This window comes from Erythrolamprus reginae, chromosome 1, assembly GCF_031021105.1.
Source record: "Erythrolamprus reginae isolate rEryReg1 chromosome 1, rEryReg1.hap1, whole genome shotgun sequence".
Classification (NCBI taxonomy): Eukaryota; Metazoa; Chordata; class Lepidosauria; order Squamata; family Dipsadidae; genus Erythrolamprus; species Erythrolamprus reginae.
The window spans coordinates 318,382,627-318,409,059 of NC_091950.1; the positions used below are offsets into that span (position 1 = coordinate 318,382,627).

The 26,433-nt window shown below is 39.4% G+C and overlaps 1 protein-coding gene across 1 annotated transcript in view; it reads left to right on the forward strand.

Annotated features, from left to right (window-relative positions):
• The window catches only part of UTRN (utrophin), a 463,318-nt gene that overhangs the window by 222,507 nt on the left and 214,378 nt on the right, over window positions 1-26,433 (forward strand).

Sequence of the window (26,433 nt, forward strand, 5' to 3'; positions counted from 1 at the left end):
TCTAGATTAAGTCTAATGATGTGCCTCTAAAAGTGAACCTACACAGAAAATAAGTGTCCATAAGTATGAATTCTTTTTTTTAAGAAATAGGAAGAACATTTTACAGACTATTCTGCTTTTTGACATTCCAACCCATTACTTTCCATTCTCTTCCAGAAGGTTATTCAATATGTGAGTTGGATACAACCCGTTGTCAGTATTGACATGAAAAAAGTGGTTTTGGTGTCCCCATCAGCTTTTTGGATATGAATGTATGAGATCACTTTGGAGGAAGTATAATATTGTTCTCTAAATTCACTTTCAGTTGCAATGTGACAATTTTGCAAGGAGCAAGCAATTCTCGCTTGCTGGTTGGAGCTCAGATGATCAGTACGTATAGGCAAGAAACATTGGTTTCATTCTTACAGATGAGTGTAGAATATTAAAGCAATGGGTTTCAGAAGTTAATCAGAAGCTCTCGGGATAAAAAGGCTTCCTTTACTTCCTTCCCACTCTTTAACACCTTTCCAACAGATGTGGAGGAGTTCCTCTTATAAATCAAAATTCCATAACTTTTCAAAGTTCTTTTGTATCCTGATCACAGATTATTGTGTGATCTAAAACTGCAAATGTTATAGCATATAGTAATATTAGGAAAGACAATTATTACAAAACATACATGGAACATAAAAAATGGAAAATATATTTAGAACATATGCATAAGGGCATATCTGAAATCCTAATCCAGTATGATATATGCTGATTTATGCAAGTTACCTTTTTGTTGTGAAGTTAAAGGGACAAACCAACACCAATCTGATACAGTCAGAGTCATTCACCATTTTCCTAACACCTCTAATGTAAGTATGTTAACACAATTTCAGTTCATTGTGATAAAGTATCATTACATTATACTCAGTCCATTGTAACTCCCTTACATAGGTTGGTAGTAGGATATGTAGCCATCTGAGGTTATTTTTCAAATTAGTCTCATGCATATATTATATTACTTCTTATAGGATGCTTATATGTTCAATTTAGAATTTTCACATGATTGTCTTTTATGAGTGGGATTGTTGCTGTCAAGTTTAGGATCCAATAATTCACTGAAGTCTCCCCTATAATAATAGAATTGTGGAAGATATGTAAATAATACAAGCACTCATGAAAAATGGGGAAGTCAAAATTAAATCCATAAATATTAGTTATAACAATTATATCTCAAAATTAAATCCATAAACATTAGTTATAACAATTATATCTCAGACCTTAATTAAAATTATATTTTAATTTAAAAGCCCATTCTTATGTTATAGAATGTTGAACCTACAAAAATGTTTATGATAAGAATAGATGCCACTTTCACCCTAGTTGAAACAATCATTGAATTAATGTATCCAATCTAGCCTATGGACCAATAGTGTATATCAACTTTTATTTAACAAATCTTCAATTTGTTTTCAAAGTCTGGACATGAATCAAATTTATATATTGATTCCTGAAAACCAGTGTCTCCCAACCTTGGCAACTTGAATATATTTGGACTATATTTGGCGAATGCTGGCTGGGGAATTCTGGGAGTTGAAGTCCAGATATCTTCAAGTCACCAAGGTTGGGAAAACACTGCTGTAAACATGATCATTGAAATACGTACATTATTTTGGTACACACACAAACACACACACACACAACTTTTGAAAGGCTACTCAAAGAGTAAGCTATTGGTAGTCCAATTGATGGAAATAATATAAGAATATTTACCATTTCTCCAAATCAAGAAAGATGACTCTGTTTTAAAGATCTGAGTCTCATTTAGATTTTGCACGCTACAGAATCTACTATGTATACAACAGCAGTTCCTTCAGGCAGAAGCAATAAAAATTATTGATCACATGGTGAAGCTCTCATCTTTTTTCCCTAAATGTAGGAGAAAAGAAAAAGGAGACTGGTTAAAAAACAAGAACTGGCTTTGATAGTTCCAATGTGTACTTTTTTTTGACTGAGCAATATTCCTAGTCCAGAAATTTTGCTCCTCGAAAATTTGATTCTTAGATTTTATAGTTTGCCTTTCCTGGTTTGCATTTTTAAAGAATAAAATTCGGTAGTAATATTTGATTTCAGGTTGATTTGATACAGTTTCATTGTTTGTCTTCACATAAAATCTAAGTGAAAAAGAAAAATACAGTACAGGTATATGTTCCTTGAGAACAAAATTGAATATTAATCTATCTATCTATCTATCTATCTATCTATCTATCTATCTATCTATCTATCTATCTATCTATCTATCTATCTATATCTCAGTATATTTGTTTGGCTTCTAATGGTTAGTTCAGATTTGAAGTACAGGTCACCATTTCCTATTACTTGTTAAGCAATCAATACTTTTAATTCTAAGTGTGCACAAGAATGCAATTTAATTGTCTCGAACAAAGCTTAAGCTATAATTCTACTAGTTATCTAAATTTTTGATAGTGTTAAAATTGATGAGATAGAAAATTCAGTGTCATTTCCCTCGGTAGTTGAAATGCAATACCAGACTAATACATAATAATAGACCTCTGAAAACCTGAGACTGGTTGGCAATTTACAAAATAGTACAATCCAAAATATCTGCATATTCATTGTTTGTCAGGAAAACAGGTAGCTTTATTTACTGCATCAACACTAGTTGGAGCAGTGTTTCTCAGCTTTGCTGGTTAGGAAATTCTTGGCATTGAAATCCCATCTTAAAGTTGCTTAAGTTGAGGAATACTGAGGTAAGGGATTCAGGAATTCATACTAACAAATTTACCAGTTAATTGGATGTTGAAATAAATCCAGTTTACTATAACTTTTTCTTTCATACTCCTGTCCCCTAATTGATTAATAATACTCCATGTCTTACATATTATCCACAAAAAATATTTCAGACTGGATGTTGCCAGAGATTATAGTGATACCTCATCTTACAAACCCCTTGTCATGCAAACTTTTCGAGATACGAACCTGGGGTTTAAGATTTTTTTGCCTCTTCTTCCAAACTATTTTCACCTTATGAACCCTCCGCCACCGCTGGGATGCCCCGCCTCTGGACTTTGGTTGCCAGACAAAGGCTCCCCTCACTGGGAAACCCCACCTCCGGACCTTCCATTGCCAGCGAAGTGCCCGTTTTTGCGCTGGTGGGATTCCCCTGCTGGGATTCCCCTGCAGCATCGCAAAAACATGGAAATCAGGAGGTGGGGTTTCCCATGGAGGGGAGCCTCAGGGGAATCCCACCAGCGCAAAAATGGGTGCTTCGGCTGGCAAAAGGGGTGAATTTTGGGCTTGACGCATTAATCGCTTTTCCATTGATTCCTATGGGAAACATTGTTTCATCTTATGAACTTTTCACCTTACGAACCTCATCCCGGAACCAATTAAGTTTGTAAGACAGGGTATCACTGTATTCAGTTTTGTCTAGTTTTAGTGCCAGTTAGCATCCAATCCCTTAGTCATGACTCAACAGTAAATCACAGACTTCTAAGCTTTACACAGCAAATTTGTGTTTCTATGCTAAGACTCAAAAGTCTCACAGACAAAATATGTTAAGAAATTGGATTGGTTGGGAGGGCTTGGTGGGAGGCAGCAAATATGGTGGAAAGGAGGATCTTGAAGTATATAAACCTTGCATCCCAGAGAGCCAAAAGGTGATCTCACTATGGTCTGAAAGCATATTTGATTGTGAGTATCGAGTTGATCTATTCAGAGATACTGGAAAATGTAATGAGAATGGTAAACCAGAAACTTCCTATGGGTGGCAAATGGTGATTTGTAGAAGTTCTATGCACTTTGTCAAGGCCCCAGGGTGTAAGAGTGAATGACAAATCATCTCAACCTTTTACATGGAGAGAATAGTAAGAATATAATGTGCAAAGCATGATTTTATAAAATTGCCATGCTGCGAAAATCTGCTAAGGCTTGCGGATATATTCCAGTGTCAAACTGGATCTGCAGGATATCTGAGGGGAAAAAAGAGACTTAACTATTTATTTTATTTTATTTATTTATTTTATTTATTGGATTTGTATGCTGCCCCTCTCCGGAGACTCGGGGCGGCTAACAACAGTAATAAAACAGTGTACAATAATAATCCAATAAATACTAAAAATGATTAAAAAACCCATTAATATAAAAAACCAAACATACATACAGACATACCACACATGAAATTGTAAAGGCCCAGGGGGAAAGAGCATCTCAATTCCCCCATGCCTGGTGGCAGAGGTGGGTTTTAAGGAGCTTATGAAAGGCAACGAGGGTGGGGGCAATTCTAATCTCTGGGGGGAGTTGGTTCCAGAGGGCCGCGGACGCCACAGAGAAGGCTCTTTCCCTGGGTCCCGCCAAGCGGCATTGTTTAGTTGACGCGACCCGGAGAAGACCCACTCTGTGGCACCTAACCGGTCGCTGGGATTCGTGCAGCAGAAGGTGGTCCCTGAGATAATCTGGTCCGGTGCCATGAAGGGCTTTATAGGTCATAACCAACACTTTGAATTGTGACCGGAAACTGATCGGCAACCAATGTAGACTGCGGAGTGTTGGTGTAACATGGGCATATTTGGGAAAGCCCATGATTGCTTTGCAGCTGCATTCTGCACGATTGATATGTAGTCCATATGTGTGGACCTTGGTTATTTTCTGATTATTCCTGTATGGATGCCCCTAAGAGAGGAAAGGAGACAGAATTCTTAGTTCGAAGACTGGAGTTGCCAGGGCAAGAGATTGAAGCCAGGTGAGCTGTGCAGGTACCTAACACATCTAAGGATCAAGCTGCTAGGGAGCATTGGAAATGATGATCATGTTACTGCGATTGACCCCAATAGAGGTGCAGCATTGAAGCAGCCACATCTTTGCCAAATTTCAGTCCCATGGGAATTATGGATTCTGGATTATAGACACATTCTGTAAATTTACCCTATTTGATTTCAAAACATTTTGCCCTATAATGCACCTTTCTGGTCAATTGAAAGTACAAACAATCCAACAGACACAATAATTTTGGTAGTACAGTGGTACCTCATGATACGAACCCCTCGTCATACGAACTTTTCAAGATACGAACCCAGGGTTCGGAATTTTTTTGCCTCTTCTTATGAACTTTTTTCACCTTACGAACCTGCCGCCGGCCGCTGGGATGCCCCACCTCCAGACTTGAGTTCCTCCCGTTTTTCCCCACCCTGTCCTGCCCCATTCTCCCCTCTGGATCTCCATGGGTTTCCTCCATTTTTCCCCACCCTGTCCTGCCCCATTCTCCCCTCTGGATCTCCATGGGTTTCCTCCATTTTTCCCCACCCTGTCCTGCCCCATTCTCCCCTCTGGATCTCCATGGGTTTCCTCCATTTTTCTCCACTCTGTCCTGCCCCATTCTCCCCTCTGGGTCTCCATGGGTTTCCTCCGTTTTTCTCCACTCTGTCCTGCCCCATTCTCCCCTCTGGGTCTCCATGGGTTTCCTCCATTTTTCTCCACCCTGTCCTGCCCCATTCTCCCCTCTGGGTCTCCATGGGTTTCCTCCATTTTTCTCCACTCTGTCCTGCCCCATTCTCCCCTCTGGGTCTCCATGGGTTTCCTCCATTTTTCTCCACTCTGTCCTGCCCCATTCTCCCCTCTGGATCTCCATGGGTTTCCTCCATTTTTCTCCACTCTGTCCTGCCCCATTCTCCCCTCTGGGTCTCCATGGGTTTCCTCCGTTTTTCTCCACTCTGTCCTGCCCCATTCTCCCCTCTGGGTCTCCATGGGTTTCCTCCATTTTTCTCCACCCTGTCCTGCCCCATTCTCCCCTCTGGGTCTCCATGGGTTTCCTCCGTTTTTCTCCACTCTGTCCTGCCCCATTCTCCCCTCTGGGTCTCCATGGGTTTCCTCCATTTTTCTCCACTCTGTCCTGCCCCATTCTCCCCTCTGGGTCTCCATGGGTTTCCTCCATTTTTCTCCACTCTGTCCTGCCCCATTCTCCCCTCTGGGTCTCCATGGGTTTCCTCCGTTTTTCTCCACTCTGTCCTGCCCCATTCTCCCCTCTGGATCTCCATGGGTTTCCCTCCTCCCACTCCGTTCACCTCAGCTTCGTCTGCCGGCAGCTATTTTTTTTTAAGCCTTAATGTTTTGGATTTTCCTAATCGGCTTGCACGCATTATTGGCTTTTCCATTGATTCCTATGGGAAACATTGTTTCATCTTACGAACTTTTCACCTTACGAACCTCGTCCTGGAACCAATTAAGTTTGTAAGATGAGGTATTACTGTATATTCACTAGATAAGAACACTAAATGAAATCATCGATTTGCCTTCTGTCAGGTGAAGGTGCTGGTGTCTATTATGCACATGCTGATTCAAGCCCATTAGTTGTTTTTTTTTTTAATCCTCTCTTTTTTTTCCTGACTATTTTTGATTAACATACTGCTAAATTTGCATTGCTGTTCATCCAAGATAATAAACATTTGGAAAACTTGTTTATTTAATGACTGTGTTAAGTAGCTTAAGAAATATAGGCATTTCCTTTGTGGTAGCATTTCCAAAGTTGGTTATACAGTTTTTAGAATTTAGATATCTTACTTTTGGAGCTTGCCTATGTTATATTTATTAAAAATGAAACACAGAAGATTGACGGCAGAAAAAGATCTCATGGTTCATCTAGTCTGCCCTTATATTATTTCCTGTATTTTATGTTAGGATTGATATATGTTTATCCCAGGCATTTTAAATTCTGTTACTGTGGATTTACCAAGTACATCTGCTGGAAGTTTGTTTCAAGCATCTACTACTCTTTCAGTAAAATAATATTTTCTCATGTTGCTTCTGATCTTTCCCCCAACTAACCTCAGATTGTGCCCCCTTGTTCTTGTGTTCACTTTCCTATTAGAAACACTTCCCTCCTGAACCTTATTTAACCCTTTAACATATTTAAATGTTTCGATCATGTCCCCCCTTTCCCTTCTGTCCTCCAGACTATACAGATTGAGTTCATTAAGTCTTTCCTGATACATTTTATGCTTAAGACCGTCCACCATTTTTGTAGCCCGTCTTTGGACTCGTTCAATTTTGTCAATATCTTTTTGCAGGTGAGGTCTCCAGAACTGAAGACAGTATTTCAAATGTGGTCTCACCAGCACTCTATAAAGCGGGATCACAATCTCCCTCTTCCGGCTTGTTATACCTCTAGCTATGCAGCCAAGCATTCTACTTGCTTTCCCTACCGCCTGACCGCACTGTTCACCCATTTTGAGATTTTCAGAAATCACTACCCCTAAATCCTTCTCTTCTGAGTTTTTTTTAGTTTTTCAGTTTTTCTTTTAAAAACAAAACAAAGCAAAACAAAAAGGAGATTCCTGTTTTGGCTCTAGTTTGGCTGCAGAGAAAGTAGATCTTGGTTTATTTTTTCTGGCCCTTTAATTTAATGGCCAAGACTTAGTGCCATGAGAATGTTCAGTAGTGTAAGGGTTTATTTTCACTGCCTCTTGAGATATATGATGGCTCAGTGGCTTAAAGACACTGCAGAAGGTTTGTGCTCTGGGGATTCAAGTCCTACCACTGTGTGAGGGGATGAGCTCCCATCACTTGCCTTCAGCTTCTGTCAACCTAGCAGTTTGAAAAAATGCTACATTGAACTAGATTAATAGTTGCCACTTCAATGGGAAAATAATGCCTCTTTGTACTGGAGCTGCCCAAATGTGAGGCAACATTGGTGGAGGGAAAACGCCTTGGACGACACTGCAGGACGCTGTTAATCATTCTGAGTGTGGTGTTGGTTCATACTTTGTGGTGCATCGAATGCACTAGCAGTGTCGAGCAGCCAAACAACTACTTTTTAATTAACACTTTCGTCTCCTGGATAATGTACCATTGTAATATACTAAATAAACAAATATTTTCCTTCTGTCCGGAAAGCATCTAACTAAGAAATTAGAACAACTCCATTTCATTTTAGATGTAAGAGGAGCCTTATAGCTTCACAGAAGAGGCGGTTCCTCTAAAGAATTACCGTATACATGTGTTTCCCATTAATTATTAGTGTATGTTGATAAGATCCAATGGGACAGAATGAGTTGTGCCTGAAATCTAGACAAACATATTCAGAATGGTATTACACATTACATAAACATTATACCATTTCAATTGAGCAAGAAGGATCTAGGTAAATGAGTTCCATATGGAACCTGCCATGGTATGAGATATAAATGGAAATATACATTTTTATTAAACAGTATTTTAGTCATTTTAGAGACTCAGCCTTTCTGTTCTTTCACTGGCCAGCCAGATTGTTCTTGAATATGGGCATCAATGACATTCAGCCATCCACTAGACCAGTGTTTCCCAACCTTGGCCACTTGAATATATCTGGACTTCAACTCCCAGAATTCCTCAGCTAGCATTCGCTGGCTGGGGAATTCTGGGAGTTGAAGTCCAGATATCTTCAAGTTGCCAAGGTTGGGAAACACTGCACTAGACCATAGGTCTTCAAACTTGGCTGCTTGAAGACGTGTGGACTTCAACTCCCAGAATTCTCCAGCCAGCATAGTAAGTCTTCAACTTACTATGGAGAATTCTGGGAATTGAAGTCCACAAGTCTCCAAGTTGTCAAGTTTGAGGAACTCTGCACTAGACATTTGTATTGAAAATCCTACTGCCTAGCCTCTTGTAGGTAATACAGTGTTCCCTCGGTTTTCGCGGGTTCAAACTTCGCGAATAGCCTATACCACGGTTTTTCAAAAAATATTAATTAAAAAATACTTCGCGTTTTTTTTCCCTATACCACGGTTTTTCCCACCCGATGACGTCATATGTCATCGCCAAACTAATAATTTTTGCAAATAAATAACAAAAAAAATAATTATTGTTAATAAATAATTATGTTTATAAATATCAGGATCACTAAGTGTCTTATTCAATGGTGCATACCAGTAATAATGGTGACTAAATGGATGTTAAGGGAATGGGAAATGGTAATTTAGGGGTTTAAAGTGTTAAGGGATGGCTTGTGATACTGTCCATAGCCAAAAATGGTGTATTTACTTCCGCATCTCTACTTCGTGGAAATTCAACTTTCGCGGGCGGTCTCGGAACGCATCCCCCACGGAAATCGAGGGAACACTGTATACCAAACTGGTCTTTTAAAGCCATCTCAGTTGCTGAGTATCAGTATATCTTGTGGTAGCAAATTACATAGTATTAAGTAATGCAGTGTGAAAAATATTTCCTTTCATCTCTTCCGAATCTCCTACTGTTTAGCTTAATCCAATGCCCAAAGTTATATATTAGGGTATATGAGAAGGAAAGTGGAAAAATGCCTTTCCTGTTCACTTTCTACACAGCATGTGTGTGGACACCTGTCTGTATATAAATATATACATCTATCTACAGTTTTATTTTACTTTGTCTTTTTTTTAATGAATGAAACATCGCAAAGCACAATATTTCATCTCTTCCCCCCCCCCCCCCTTTGTGGGAATTTGTTTCAGCTTTTGATTATTTGGTTGCTTTCTGTGTTATCTTTTCCAGGATAATAATAATCCTTTTCAAGATATTTTGTTCAAAAAACTACTTAGTATTCTAAGTACGGCCTCTCCACCTCCTTTAAGGTTATGAGCACACAAGACTACTTTTGGAGTAGAGCTCATACATATTGTTACATATATCTATACTGGTAAATATAACTATACATATTTATGGTGTGTAAAATACAGATCAAGTGTGTCTCCGTGTATATCTTAAATATATATTGTCTCTGTATATATAACACAATCTTTATTCTTTTTGGTGGGAAAAGTAGCTCTAGTTCCTTTCGGTGGCAAAAGCAGCTCTAGTTCCTAAGACATTGTGGCCAATGCCCTCAAAGTTTAAACAGCAAGCTTATTTCATGTTGATGACTAGATGACTAGATGAATAACTACAGACAAAATCTTTGCTCTGCTCTTTGGATGATTACAATATTATTTTTCCTTCTGTATTTTTAAATATCCCCTAAATATTATGAACTGAGCATTTTGAAATAAATTCTTAGACTTTATTTTAATTCTAGCCTGAAGCACTTAATGAAGAGACTTTATTTGAGATGTAATGTACTATTTAGGAAGCAATCTATTTTTTCCCCATTTCTGCCTTGAGGACAAGTTTTCACAGTAAAATTAATCAAGCATTTCAGGCAAATTTTGTTGTACAGTGGTACCTCACGATACAAACCCCTCATCATACGAACTGTTCGAGATACGAACCCAGGGTTCGGAATTTTTTTGCCTCTTCTTACGCACTTTTTTTCACCTTACGAACCTGCCAAGTCGCCACTGAGATGTCCCGCCTCCGGACTTTCGTTGCAAGCCAAGCGCAGGTTTTTGCGATCCTGGGATCCCCTGAGGCTCCCCTCCATGGAAAACCCCACCTTCTGACTTCCACGTTTTTGCAATGCTGTAGGGAAATCCCAGGATCGCAAAAACGGGCGCTCTGCTGGGCAGAGTAGGGGGGACAAAAACAGGAAGAAAAGACTCATGGAGCTCAAGGGAGGAGAAAGATGTGGAGGAGATGAGGAGAGAGAGGTGGGCAAAAATGGGAGGGAAAGGCTCAAGGGAGAAGAAAGGTGTTCGCCTCAGCTTTGTCTGGCCACCGCTTTTTTTTTAAGCCTTAATATTTTGGATTCTCCTAATGGGCTTGCATGCATTATTGGCTTTTCCATTGATTCCTATGGGAAACATTGTTTCATCTTACAAACTTTTCACCTTACGAACCTCGTCCCGGAACCAATTAAGTTCGTAAGACGAGGCATTACTGTATATATCATTTAATGTGTTATTTCTAATTGGTATCTGATAATATATTTATTCTGCATAGTCTTCCATGGTAACCACAAACTATAAAGAAGTAATCAATTGAACTATATTTCAAATTTGTATATCTCAATCTCATGGTCTGCAAATAGCTTATTTGGCAAATGTTGCACACTGTAGGAAAGGAAACTTGCTATTTGGATAAAGACAAGTATATGTAGAGTCATATTTTCTGAAGGCTAAATTCACTAATCATGTTCAATTTTTGTCTTAGTTTTTAATCCTTTGATCATCCTTATCCTATACTGAATCTTAAAAGTGGGATGCCCAGAAGTGGAAGCTCAGAGAAAGAGTGTAACAATTACAATACTCAGTGTGATGGAAACAAAATTTGTTGATGCAATCTAGATCTACACTTATCTTTTTGCATCCATTCCATATTGTTAGCTCATAATTAGTTTGTAACATGTTTCAGAATTACTACCTTCAATAGCTATCTGCCATTATAAAACAGTGCAATATATTCTTGTAACCTTAGTGGAGAAGTTAGTATTTGACTCTGTTAAATTTCAATCTGTTACTTTCAACCCCTTTGTGTAATCTATCAAGATAATTTTGAATTTTATTTCTATCTTTCAAAGTATTAGCTATCCAAATGATTTATGTACTGTCTCCAAATTTGATAAGCATGTCCTCTACCTCTTCATCCAAGTCATTAATCAAAATACTGAAGAGTAAAGGAGACTAGGCAAAGGACAGAACATAGCAAAGCATACAACCTGTAATGCTTCAGTCTTTAAAAAAGGAGAAGCAAAAATAGAAACTGTATGTCCTGAGGACCTATTTCTGTGGATCCTCAGGGCATGCCTTAATTCCTGGTTCTGAGAGGCTTACATATTCCAAAATGGTTACCCACAAGTTGTATTTCTCAAAATTACCTCAGGAATTCCTTGTGACCTACAGACACTTTTTGGCCATGCGGTGGCTCAGTGGTTAAAACACTGAGTTTGTTAGCTGGAAAGCTGGCAGCCCAGGTTCAAGACCTTAGTGTTGTACAACGGGATGAGTGCCCATCTTTTCCTTCTTCCACCCATCTACCGTGTTTTCCCCAAAATAAGACCCTGTCTTATATTTTTTGAACCCCAAAATAAGCACTTGGCTTTATTTTTGGGGAGGTCTTATTATTTTGGGGCGCATGGAGAAAGATGGGGCTCCTCTTGCTGTCTTACCTGTTTTCTAGCTCTGTCTGCCTAACCCTAACCAGAGGAAATGGCGGGGACATGCACTAAATACTTTTGGGGAGGGTTTATTTTTGGGGAAGGGTTTATTTTCAGAGGAAGGCTTATTTTCAGGGGATGTCTTATTTTCGGGGAAACACGGTAGCAGTCTGAAAACATGCAAATGTGAATAGAAAAATAGGTATACCACTTTGGTGGGAAGGAGACAGCATTATGTGACATCCATGCTGGCCACATGGTTATGGAAACTTCTTCAGACAGTGCTAACTCAACGGCCTTGAAATGGAGAAGAGTGCCCTCCTCTATAGTCAGTAATGACTAGGGGAGTGAAATCTGAAAGAGCTTCCTTCCTTTACAGGCATTTTTAGAAAGGAAATGATAGGAGCTTGTATTTCCAAGTATTTTGTCCTTCTCTTCATTCATATGTTAACAGGAATGCAAAACTGTACTTCTAAAAAGCCAATAGTATCAGTATTTCTACATACAGTTAGAATAAAAGATGTGCATGTCTGTCTGTCTGTCTTATCTTTGTGTCAGTCTTGACTCTTCATGACATCTACACCAGTCATTTAAGTTTTCATGGTAACATTTGTGAAAGTGATGTCCCTTCTTTCTAGGGCTAAGAGTGAACAGCTGGCCCAGAATAAGCCTGGTTGACTTTTATGCCTAAAACAGAATTAAAATTCATGGTCTCCTAATTTCTAACCTGGCTGCCTTAAGCACTACAGTCGTTGGGCAACAAGGATTGTAAAAATGAAGTTATAAAACCTTGTGTATTATTTAAGACTTAGGGCAATGTCTGGTTTTTTCAAATATGGTCTGAAATTTTGTATTGCTTTCTTATTGTTCATACAAATACAGAACTTAACGAACTTAATTCGTTCTGTGACCAGGTTGTTAAGTAGAAAAGTTTGTAAGAAGGAGCAATTTTTCCCATAGGAATCAATGTAAAAGCAAATAATGTGTGCGATTGGGGAAACCACAGGGTAGTTGGAGGCCCCGTTTCCTCCCAGGAGATTCCTAGAGAGGCCCCACAGAGGCTTCTCCCTGCCTTTTCCGGCTCTGTTTCCTCTCAGGTGATTCCTAGAGAGGCCCCACGTATGCTTCTCCCTGCCTTTTCCGGCCCTGTTTCCTCTCAGGTGATTCCTAGAGAGGCCCCACGTAGTCTTCTCCCTGCCTTTTCCGGCCCTGTTTCCTCTCAGGTGATTCCTAGAGAGGCCCCATGGAGGTTTCTCCCTGCCTTTTCCAGTTACAGTTTCAGAGGCTTGGGTTTGTAAGTGGAAAATGGTTCTTGAGAAGAGGCAAAAAAATATTGAACACCCGGTTCTTATCTAGAAAAGTTCGTAAGTAGGGGCGTTTGTAGGTAGAGGTACCACTTTAGTTGTAAAGGTCTTTGATCCTTTTAAAATATTTTAGTCATACCCCCAGTTAAATAGAAGAAATGAATTGTTAAAATGAATGAATTGATGAAATGTAATTTTGCAGTTTTTTAACCTTTTATTTATAGTACAAACAGGGGAAATGTATAAAAATTATTAAGAGATAAATCCCAATCTCAATGCAGTTTGCCTCTTTCATTAATATTTTATTATTTCAGTTTGAATTGTTTGATTCTGTTGCAACAGGAAATAAACCAGATTGCCATCATATAATTTGCTTTGTCATTCTCCAGGTTTTGAGAATTTCACAAAATGTGACACAGGGTTGATCAAATTTATAGAACATAGATACATGGCCGGCTTTTTCCAGTCCTACTCAAACTTGTCACACTTATTCAAATAATCAAAGCTTTCGGACTGTTACAAACACAATCAATATTAATAGTGTTCTAGAGATGACATTTTAAGAAAACAAATATTTCATGACTGTTTAAATATGTTTACCTTGTCACTGGGAAGTGCTAAAATCAAATTATTATTGCATAGCAGGTAGATATTTATTTCACACTTATTTGGAGCTGTAGATGCTCTGTTTGTGGCATTATACAAGTAGAATTTCAAATAGATCCCTCAGCAAAGTAACCTGCAATCTAGGTTAGTTTAGGAATAAAAGATGCCTAATAAAATATTCCCAATCTATTACAATTCTAATAGAAATTTTTGAACAATGAATATTTCAAAAAGATTTCTCTCGTAGTTGTATAATTACAGGCCACACATATTGGGATAAGAACATAAGAACATAAGAAGAACCATGCTGAATCAGGCCAAAGCCCATTGAGTCCAGCATTCTGTGTCACACAGTGGCCCACCAATTGTACCTGGGGATTGTACATGGGGATCTTGAGTAGAAAGAGAAGGCAAAACCCTCCCTTTCCCTTGACCCTCAACAAATGGTACTCAAGGGAATCCTGCCTGCCTCAACCAACATAGAGGCAGCACATGGACATCTGTTTCAGTAACCATGAATACCCTTGGCATCCATGAATGTGCCTAATCCTGCCTTGAAGCTATCAAGGCTGACAGCTGTCATGACTTCTTTTGGAAGTGAATTCCATAAACCAACGACCTTCTGGGTGAAGAAATATTTCCCTTGATTTGTCCTTGCTTTCTTACCTATACGCTTTAGGGAGCGCCTCCTCGTCCTAGTATTATGTGATAGAGAAAGGAATTTTTCTCTATCCACCTTTTCTATCCCATGCATGATTTTATACACTTCGATCAAGTCACTCCTTAAACGCCGTCTTTCAAGGCTGAAGAGACCAAGGATAGATAGAATTTACTTGTTCTATTTCACTTCCCATTACTTTCTGTTGTGGTTAGCTCTGGCCCAGCTCCTGCCCCAAGGACTGTGGATGTGGGGGAGACATCCACATGCTGCAGGCCTGTTTTGCCCCCGGTGGAATCTGATGATGAAGGCTCCTCTGACCAAGAAGACATGAGTGACAGGGAGGAGAGTGTGGCAGACAGCTCAGAAGGAGATCAATTATCTAGCTCCTCCTTGGATTCAGAACAAGAGTTAATGATACAGCCTCGCATGTGGAGAGCGATGCATAGGCAACAACTGAGAGATTATTATCAAAGAAAATGAGGCCACCTGTGGTTGGGTGGGGCTGTGGTAATTAGTGAGCCTGCTATAAATAGCAGCCTGTGGGTTTGGCCATTGTGGAGGATTATCTGATCGTTGTGTTTCATGACTGCTTTACTGACTTTTACTTTTTGTGTACTGATTTTTCCCTGCTTTGAAACTAAACCAGAGCAAAGTGTGTTTCACTTTGTGAAAGAAGAAGGACTGTGAATTGCCTCACAGCTGCAAGCTAAGTATCACAGAACTGATAAGGGACTTATATAAATTACCAGTTTGTTTGGAGACGAGTGCTCTTTGCTATCCCAAAAGAGGGCTTAGTTTAAGTGAATTTTCATTATAAAGAACATTGTTTTGAATTTTCAAATGTGTGTGTGTCTGAAATTTGTACCTGTGAATTTTTGGGAGGATTCTACCAGAGAGCCCGACAGAACAACTTTCATAGCAAAATGGGTAGTTTGTTTGTTTGTTTTGTCAAGTATATAATGCAGGGATGTGAAGAAATAATCATATTAATATACATGAATAAATGATTAGAAGAACATTAGAAATAGTAATATTCATATACATGATGATAGTAAGACATAAAGAGACCTTAGAACAGGGGACAAGAGGCATGTAGGAATTGTTGGGACCAAACAACATTAGAACAACCTTTCCTCCCAGGCACAGTTTTTCAAAATGTGAGGTTTGATGAGATTCCAGGTATAGTTATGGGGATGGGGAGTTTACTCACAGATAGCCAATTTTCTACCCTTTTCTATTCTAATCCTCTTGATTAGGGGTTCCAGAATCTTTTTTCAAATTCACTAACTTTTCCATCATGAAAAGCTTGAAAATGCCTACTCTAGAATGTGTCAGCAGGGAGGCAGAGGAATCAAATGACTAAGTAGTGCCACTTTCTGTATGGCTTGAGTTTTGCAGGGTGGGGGCTCTTTCTCTTTTATAGCTCTGTCTGAAGTGTAACCTTTACTTTTACACATGTTTTTACCTTTCTTGAGATATTTAGTGCTTTACTAGAGGTGTGGATCTGTGATTGATTCACTGGTGCTCACACCCTGGCTCTTGCCCTTTCGTTGAAGCTCTGTCTTTGAAAGAATATCTAAGCTGCATCTTAACATTTTCACCAACACAAAGCCCACTTTTATTTTCTGCCTCATTATAGGTATTGCAGGCTAGTACAGTGTAGGAGTGCACCAAGCAGGACAACAGAAATCTTTCTGTATACTGGTAGACTTTGACTTGTGACCAGTGGTGGGCAGCAGATGATGCGCCCAGGTGCACGGCTCTGGCAGGCTGGCTGTGCTCAGGTGCGTGACTCCGGTAGGTTGGCAGCTGTGCCTGCCTGCAACCAGCAAGATACTGGCAATTTTGGCCTTTTTTTTGCTTCCGCGTATGCACGGAAGGAAAAAATAAGTGAAAATCGCCCAAATCTCATGCGTGTGAGGAAGCTCGTGCATGCGAGATTTGGGCAATTTTTGCTTATTCTTTGCTTCCACGCATGCATGGAAGTAAAAAAAAGGCAAAAATCGGCCAGGTCTTGTGCGTGTGAGGACGCTCTCATGAGATTTTGGTTGCTGCGCATTCGAAGCAGCCAAAACGCGCATGACGCACTTACAAGGAGCACACCATGAGTGCCAGCGGATAGCAGCACATCATTCCTTATGACCATTTGTTTAGCAACTGTTTGAAGTTCTGACACTGCTGAAAACAGTGATGTATGACTGCTCTTCATGCAACTACGATCGTTGCAATGTTCCAATTGCCAGGTGATCATGATAGGGGTGCTTGATAACTATCACATATTTATAATGGCTGCAACAATTCATGATCTCATAATACTATTTGGAACCTTTCCAGATGGCTTCCGATGAGCAAACTCAATAAGGAAGCCTAGAGAGAAGGTTGCAAGTTGCTGGCTTTCATATCATACAAATTGTCCTTTCTAATGTGATAAAAATGGAAAATAACTAAATGAAAGTTTGGAGTATAGAAATGCTGACTATACTGTACCCAGCAAAGGGCTACGAGCTGGAACACTAAATTGCGCTCTCCGCAGTAGCTCATAAGTTCTTACGGGACCAGCATGATTTTGCTGCTGCACCTATGGAAGCAGCAAAATTGCACCCTTGTGTCAGCGAGGTTATACCTGTGGCTCCGTGCGTGATTTTGCTACCTCCACAGGTGCAGCAGCAAACTCGTGCTGGTCCTGCAAGAACTTATGAGCCGCAGCAACGACCGCGATTTAGTGTTTCGGCTCATAGTCCACCGCTGATTGCACCCAATTAAATTAAACTCGTGCTGGTCCTGCAAGAACTTATGAGCCGCAGCAACGACCGCGATTTAGTGTTTCGGCTCATAGTCCACCGCTGATTGCACCCAATTACAGTGATCCCCCGGTTATTGCGTCCCCGACCATTGCGAACAGGGTAATTTGCGATTTTTGAACCCGGAAGTCAAAACACCATCTGTGCATGCGTGCCCTTTTTTCTATGGGCACGCATGCGTAGATGGCGCCGGGCAGATCAGCTGCTGGGCGGCTTCCCTGGGTCTTCCCCCTCTTGCTGGCGGGAGGGCGAAGCCCCCCCCAGCACCCGCTTGCCCGCCCTTCGCCCTTCACCCAGGAAGTTCGCCAGGAGTCAGCGGAGAACGGCGCGCCTGCTTTAAAATGATCGGAGCTTTCCAATGAGTCCCGAAGACAAACGTCAAACTTCCGCGTTTGTCTTCGGGACTCATTGGAAAGCCGCGCGGGTGTTTTAAAACATCGCCGCCGACATGGGGGGCTTGCTAGCACCCCCCCAAACCCGGGTTGGGGGTTCAGGGGGGTGCTAGCGAACCCCCCATGTCGGCGGCGACGTTTTAAAACACCCGCACGGCTTTCCAATGAGTCTCGAAGACAAACGCGGAAGTTTGACGTTTGTCTTCGGGACTCATTGGAAAGCTCCGATCGTTTTAAAGCAGGCGCGCCGTTCTCCGCTGACTCCTGGCGAACTTCCCCGCTTTAGGAGTCAGCGGAGAACGGCGTGCCTGCTTTAAAACGATCGGAGCTTTCCAATGAGTCCCGAAGACAAACGTCAAACTTCCGTGTTTGTCTTCGGGACTCATTGGAAAGCCGCGCGGGTGTTTTAAAACGTCGCCGCCGACATGGGGTGCTTGCTAGCACCCCCCCCAAACCCGGGTTGGGGGTTCGGGGGGGTGCTAGCGAGCCCCACATGTCGGCGGCGATGTTTTAAAACACCCGCGGAAGTTAAAAACACCATCTGCACATGCGCAGATGGTGTTTTTACTTCCGCAGCGCTACTTCGCGAAAACCCGCTCGTTGCGGGGGGTCCTGGAACGGAACCCTCGCAACGAGCGGGGGATCACTGTAAATATAAATATGAAATTAAATCCCCCTCCCCCAACTGCATGTACAACGTTTTGGAGTGTCTCCTTTATTTCTTAAGATCATTACCTATCTTTAAAGAAAATAATTGAGAATTTGCTTTTCCGCATTTGCTGCTTGAGGAAGAAGGCTATTTATTCCTCTCCAAGTGGAAGGAAATCGAACTCTTTCATGCCTGCTAGAAGTGATTCTCCTTCCCTAAGTTAAGTGATACTATGGTAGCTTTTTGCATTTGATTCAGAAAGGAAATAGAAAAGCAAAACTATGCGGTTAAATCTTTCAGAGGACAGTATAAGCACCTCTTTTGTTATGTTCGTTCTTATCAAGGTGGATGAGATGCATTCTCATAGGATGTTCTGCATTTGTAGAGAATTCTGCAATGGATTTTATTGTTTAGATTTAAAAAAAAAAGATACACCATCTCACCAATTTTAGAGGTGTATTAAAGCTCAGCTTTTGTTTCAAACTGGGTTAGTGCCATGTAGTGTGCAATGGTGGTTGAAGGGTTGGGCAATAGCCGGTTCAAATCCATCTCACTGGGTAATGTTATACCAGTCATACAGTAACAGACAAAGCAGTGTTCTATATGTTGTGGGGGACAAAGGTTTTAAAAACGTTTATTTATATATTTATAAATCTGGAAGAGTTAAAAAAGATATGCCGCCCCGAGTCTTCGGAGAGGGGCGGCATACAAATCTAATTAATAATAATAATAATAATAATAATAATAATAATAATAATAATAATAATTATTATTATTATTACTATTATTATCCTATAATTTAAGTACAGTGGTACCTCCACCTAAGAACACCTCTACTTACAAACTTTTATAGATAAGAACTGGGTGTTCAAGATTTTTTTGCCTCTTCTCAAGAATCATTTTTCACTTACAAACCTGAGCTTCCAAAGCTGTAACCGTAAAAGGTAGGAAGAAGCCTCCATGGGGCCTCTCTAGGAATCTCCTGGGAATCTCCTGGGAGGAAACAGGGCCTCCACCCTCCCTGTGGTTTCCCCAATCACATGCATTATTTGTTTTTACATTGATTCCTATGGGAATAATTGCTTCTCCTTACAAACTTTTCTACTTAAGAACCTGGTTACGAAATGAATTAAGCTCATAAGTAGAGGTACCACTGTATAATCAATCCCCCATTAGGCATGAAATCCTGTTGAATGACTGGGCCAGTCCACTCTCTCAACCCAAAACAACTTCACAGACTTGGTTGTGGATGAAATAGAAGGGGAAGGAATATTAAAATATGTTTACCTCCTTGAGTTACGTATAAAGTAATAAAAGCAGGATTATATATATACAGTATATTTTAAAAATATGGAACATGGAAAAGGAGCAGTGTTTTTATTTTTCTATGAATCCTGAATTTTCTTCATTTAACTTATTTAAGTTTTGCACAAAGTTGAAAGCCACATGGCTCAGGAAGTATTTTATTGTATGGAATATTTTCAGTAGATAAACATTGTAAATGTGTCTACCTGTAGATAATTATTCCTTGGCTAATCCGGCATTCAGTCAATGTAGAGTACAGCAGATGTCTTCCAAGATGAAGTGTTAATTTCCAATTCTCTGCGGGCAGATCTGATGGACGCTTATAGTTATTTCCTCACATTCTTCTTGAGAAGTTGGATTATTATGTGATTAGTTTATCAGCACTTTAAAAAAAAGAGCCTGTCATCAGGTACGCACCTGAGAGCAAACCCCATGGAAGGCAGTAAGTTTTCTTCCAAGGTGATAGAAATAGAATTGGCTTCAAGTCAAAGAACTCTGCAGCAGGGCGGGAGAAACTGCCCAAAGGCTTTGCAACCTCTCCTCTAAAGTTGCATATGACTTAATTTGTTGAAATTTCAACATTCTGGCTGGGGAATTCTGGGAGTTGAAGTCTCCATATCTTAAAGTTGCCAAGATTGAGAAACACTTGTCTAGATCAGTGACAGAAAACCTAATGGGAACTACAATTCATAGCAGCAACAGTCAGTGAGGAATATTCTGAAATATACCGTACTGCTCAAAAATAAAGGGAACACTTAAACAACAGAATATAATTCCAAGTAATCAAACTTCTGTGAAATCAAACTGTCCATGTAGGAAGCAACACTGGTTGACAATTAATTTCATTTTGTTGTCAGCACATTCAACTTTATAAAGAACAAAGTATTCAATGAGATTATTTCATTCATTCAGATCTAGGATGTGTTATTTGAGTGTTCCCTTTATTTTTTGAGCAGTGTATTTCCATGTGAAGCATATGCTTACAAAGTACACATGATTTTTCCACTTAATGTCACTTAGTGAGGGTATCATTTATGGTCACTAAGCAAGGACTACCTATTCATTGTTAAAATTGAAGTAATTAGGATCATTGGATCTCATGCCATTCCGAGAAAAGCATTAATACTTTCATTACAATTCTACAGTTTACGTTGACATAATTTTTCGGTCATGGGGGAAAAGCCCAGGACTTTTCATTATTTACATGAGTTTCAACCTGAATTTCAATATTTGTTGTTAGAAATATATCATTGGGGAAGACCATCTGGTTCCATGAGTTGTTAAATGCAAGAAGCAAAAACTACAGGTTTCTTGGCAAAAAAGATTTAATACTTTCAGTAAAGTTTGGAAATGCTCTTTTTCTTTTCACACTATCTGTGGGAAACATAAATGCATCCTATTGTTTATCGACTAATCATAAGGTTAGCAGTATTTTTTCCTTCTGATCCTTTTTTACTATTGCCATGAGATTTTATAATTTTATACATAGTTCCTTTGAAAGTGAAATTGCGCTTTTCATCAAATTGTACAAGAAAGAAAAGTGGTAATGTATTTTGTCTATGTGTTTCTAATGATTTCGGTTATTCATTCTTATACTCTGCCCAATACAATCATTTTTTAAAGCTATTTGCACTCTCGTATTTTATGACAGTTTACATATCTTCTAGATCATTAGAGGAAAAATTCTATTTTCTTGATACCTTTTGCCATAAAGAAAAGTTGCATATTGTTTTGTCAAGACTGCTGAAGTAGTTCTACATCATTTCTAAAAACTGTAATTTGTCTCATATGTGGATCCTATTATAGGTCAAGTATTTCCTCATGAAAACACTGCTCATCACTTTTTGTGACACAAAGACGGATAATGGAAATATAGGAACTTGAAGACATTCAGTGAAATTTAGTTTATTTACCTTAACAATCCATCTCAAGAAATACAGGCATTCAGTGATGTCATTTACTTTAAATGTATTTAACAAATTCTACAACTATTTGACAGGATAAACTGCACACATATTCTTTATTTTCATCTTTCAAAGAGCTTTAGCAACATCACATCATTATAATGGACAAATCCTAGCTAAGGCTGGTGATGCTTTGGATTTTGATTCCAAAAATAACATTTTGAGCATGCAAGGATAAAGACACAATTCTTGCTGGCAGATCTTTAAAATTATTCCATTTTTCAAGGGGGGGGGGATCACACCACATCACAGCACATTTGCACCACATTCACTCCAATTTCACTTTTTGAAATTGAATTGGGAATTCTCTACATCTCTGGTCATGGGGCACGTAGAGTACTTCATCGCCCTAAAAAAAGAGGTAGCAAAACAAAACAAAAATATGTTCCCTCTGTTACCTCTTCAGTCAGAGTAGGCAGTTAATATCTACAAATGACATTTGATGGGGAAAAAAGTTCGATGGAGTATTACTATTTGCATAATATAAATTTGGGGAGTGACAGGTGCAAGCAACTTAAGCAGACCACTGAAATTTGTCCAGAAAATAATGCTTTGGGGCAGCATGTGTTTTCTATTTTAATATTCAGTAAAATAGAGTAATCGAACCTCTGATAAGTTTAATGTGTCTGTCTTCTGGGGAATGGAACTAGCAATAAAAAAGCCTGGCATTTTGCCCCATTCCCATAGCAGCATTAATCATGGTCCTTTGGAGTCCTCAAAATCTGTAAACAAAGTGTGGCCCTTCAGAAGAAAGGTGAGTAAAATACTATTTTTACATTATGTTTTTCCATATATCTTGTGACTAAAAGCAGTCACATCTTCATAATCACACGAGACTCTTAAGATTTATATTTGCCAGTAGCAAAGAGTTTAAATGGGATTCATTTCATTCATGAATGAGACCTAGATTGAGCTATTGGTAGAATTAATATTGTCTTGAACAAAAATTGGTAAGTGTTGCTTTACATATATTTTGTACAAAGTGGAATAAAACTAGATTCCCCTCCCCCCAGTCACTTTTTAAAGAAAAACCCATGCAAAATAATGAAAATATTTCTGCTCCATCCCCAAATTTATTAATCTGAATGGGAATGTTGAAGCATCTCCCCTGCCCCTAATGACATATATTTCCTTTTAAATAAAACCTTAAGGGGAAAAAGTTTTAGATTTCTCCCATCAGCACATAATGGTTCTAATCTGCTTTTACATTAAAAGGACAACCAAAATAATGGTTGGGAATATAAAGGTGTTTTTCCCTACATAGGCAGAAATAAATTGGATTAAATTCTTTTCACATAAAACAGAACAATTGATGGATATTGCAGCCCAAATCTTTCCATAATTTTAGTGCTTCTCTGAAGAGCTGTATATTTTAGGAGCCTTACATTTCAGCTTGAGTACTATCTAGAGAGGAAATTATTTTATACAGTTGCTGTGCAAAATTTCTTGTTTATGTGTCTCTTCCTCTTACTCCCAAAATGTATACTGTTCTAAAGAGGTGGAAGAAGCAGAATGAAACATTAGTAACTGCAATAGTAGCATATGTTTGTTCAGAGATTAAGCAATACTATGCAAGCACACATAATGAAACACAGAATGGTTCATTAAATCAGTTATGGTTTATTTGGCTACTACAATCATAAGTGACTGATTCTGATGCAGTGTTTGCCACAATAGGAGCAGGTTTTTTTCCTTCTAAACTCAAATAATCAAACAAACAAAGTCCTAGTAATGAAAAGGAACTAGAGCTATCTGGCATCTTTATTTATCACAAAGATGTACAGTATGTGCCAGCTCTGAGGAATGAGTCTTCTCCTTACTTAGTTCTGCCTTAATCTCAAGGATGAAGAATAAATCATGTACAGTATACTTTGACTAGCTATTATGTTGCAACTGTAAATGGTTCATTAATTAATTGTAAATCAGCAGTATCTTTTTTGCCACTGTGAAATGTGTGCTAAAATTGCATATAAATAACAAGAAGTAGCCATATCTTGGACTCAAGGTGTGTTTCAGAATATAAATTTGGAAAATTATGCCAATTTCACCCTGATATGTCCATGCATGCTTTCCATAACATTGTACTTAACAGTAGTTGATCGCTTTTTAAGAGATCAATTTAACATTTGGTTTAAAATTGTACTAAGTAAAATTATTTTCAATGATCCAGCCTTCAACTTTTCTGTTTCCTTGTCCACTGGCTTAGCATTATTGAAACACTCACTGTATATTTACATTGTGAGAAGGAGAAGTGTTCTGAATAACAATATTTTTGGAGTTCTCAAAATATTTGGACCACTTTTGGTGTGTTTGCAAATTAATGGATTTTCCATCACTTATACAAGTTTCTGTGAATTTCTCAGATTGCTGAAATAATCAAAAGAGGTCAGATCATCAGTTGGTACTTGACTTAATTTGTCAAGTTTTGATCATGTCTCTGTACTTTTGTGCCAGTAGTGTATTTACTTCCAAGGGCAATAATTTGTGAGACTTATAGTATATTCAAGAAGGATTTTTAATTAAGTTGTATTGTGGTGAAGGTAGAGTCCAAATATTTCAAGATACATGAGGTGAAACTTCAGAGTAGACATCACTTTGTGAGCTTAATTGAGAATCAGCCTGAGTACATCACTGAAAACAACTTTTGATAAACTTGTCAGAGAAAACCTATCACCATATAATGTTCGTTGTAGTGTATGATTTGCATGAGAAGAAAAACAAATCTATATACTGGAAGAATTGCAGCCAAGGTGTCTAGAATAAATGAATCAAGATGAAGCATTACAAGTCCTACCCTGATACAGTATCTAGTTGGGAGTAAGATGTGTGTGTGTGTGTGTGTATGTGAGAGAGAGAGCGGGGGGGGGGGGGAGACAGACAGACAGACAGACAGATAGACAGACAGAGAGAGAGGGGCAGCAAGTTACTGTTGCAACCTGAAAACTATCTGTTAGTACAGTAGACCCCCGCTCGTTGCGAGGGTTCCGTTCCAGGACCCCCCGCAACGAGCGGGTTTTCGCGAAGTAGCGCTGCGGAAGTAAAAACACCATCTGCGCATGTGCAGATGGTGTTTTTACTCCCACAGCGCTAGCGAGGAGCCGAAGATTGGGGGCGGGGCGGCTGTTTGCCGCCGGCATGGAGGGCTTCCTAGCAGCCCCCCAAACCCGGGTTGGGGGTCCGGGGGGCGCTGGCTCTCGGCGCTTTCGAGCTGAGTCCGGGAGCGAATTCGCTCCCGGACTCAGCTCGAAAGCGCCGAGACAAGCCGTTCCTTGCCGCTTGCTATCGGCGGTTTTGAGCTGAGTCCGGAAGCGAATTCGCTTCCGGACTCAGCTCAAAACCGCCGATAGCAAGCGGCAAGGAACGGCTTGTCTTGGCGCTTTCGAGCTGACCGGACTCAGCTCGAAAGCGCCGAGACAAGCCGTTCCTTGCCGCTTGCTATCGGCACTTTTGAGCTGAGTCCGGGAGCGAATTCGCTCCCGGACTCAGCTCAAAAGCGGCGAGAATGAACGGCGTGGGCGGGCGAAGGGCGGGCGGCAGCGAGGAGTTTGCGTGGGCGGTGGGGAAACTCCTCGCTGACGCCAGCAAGAGGGGGAAGACTCAGGGAAGCCGCCCAGCAGCTGATCTCCCGGTTGCCATCTACGCATGCGTGCCCATACACGCATGCGTAGATGGTATTTTGACTTCCGGGTTGAAAAATAGCGAAGTACCCTGTTCGCAATGGTTGGGGACGCAATAAACGGGGGATCACTGTACTGGTATTATGTCTTCCTGTGCAATCTTTTTAAACAGAAATTGTTATAATGCAACAAATCACAACTCAAGTCTTTATATTAGTTCCCAAATTGTTCTTATTAAGTCCTTTTGATAATCCAAATATTTTGAAAAGAAAGAATTGATAATTTTCTTATTGGTAGTATCCAGACAATAGCAAAATTCTAAAATGCAGAAAAGAATTTGAATATTTATTATAATAGATAATGGCACAAACTCTGAAAAATTGTTCTAATGGAAAAATCTCCCCCCACCCACCCTAAACTGTAAATATTATTGTAAAGGAAGATTTTTTTTTTACTTCACCTGGTTTAAATTTATTAATTATGCATAACAAAAGCATAATTATTGTCTTCTATGCAGTTCCAGTTGGGTTATATATGAGTTTTTCTTCTACAGTAGATATATAGTACACCATATTATTAATAATTATTAATAGAATTAAATAAAGACAATATTCTAATCACTCATGATTATTTCCCTTTTTAGTATATTTAAGGTGTGATTAAAATATATTTATAAGTCAATGTATGTGCCATGAGCATATAAATCTTGCCAAACACGTATGAAAATGTATTAATCACAGTAGGAGGTTTGTGCTGTAACAAAAATAATTACTTCATGGTTAGAAACATCTGGATCAATCATGTGTTGTCTGAAAATAGATACAGCTTCAGATCTTACTGTGAGAAAGCAGCATTCTGTTAGGTAGCAGCAAATACTGTCTTTTAGCTATTCATTTCAGGTGGTATAGAAATGGAAGCCATTATAAAAATAACATTGTTATTCACAACTATCATTTCTGTTGTGTGCTGAATACAATTATTTGAAATGGGTGGTTGGCCATCTAGAATAGCCCATTGCTCGCAAACACATTCTTTCCTGCAAACACTGTTATTGCATTTAGCAATAGTAAAGGTGATCCACATGTCAAACAAATCCCTCTTGAGTTTCTTTGTGAATTCAGAAGACATATCAGCGGTTTCTGATAGGTGTTCTGAACTTCAATTAGTCTTGA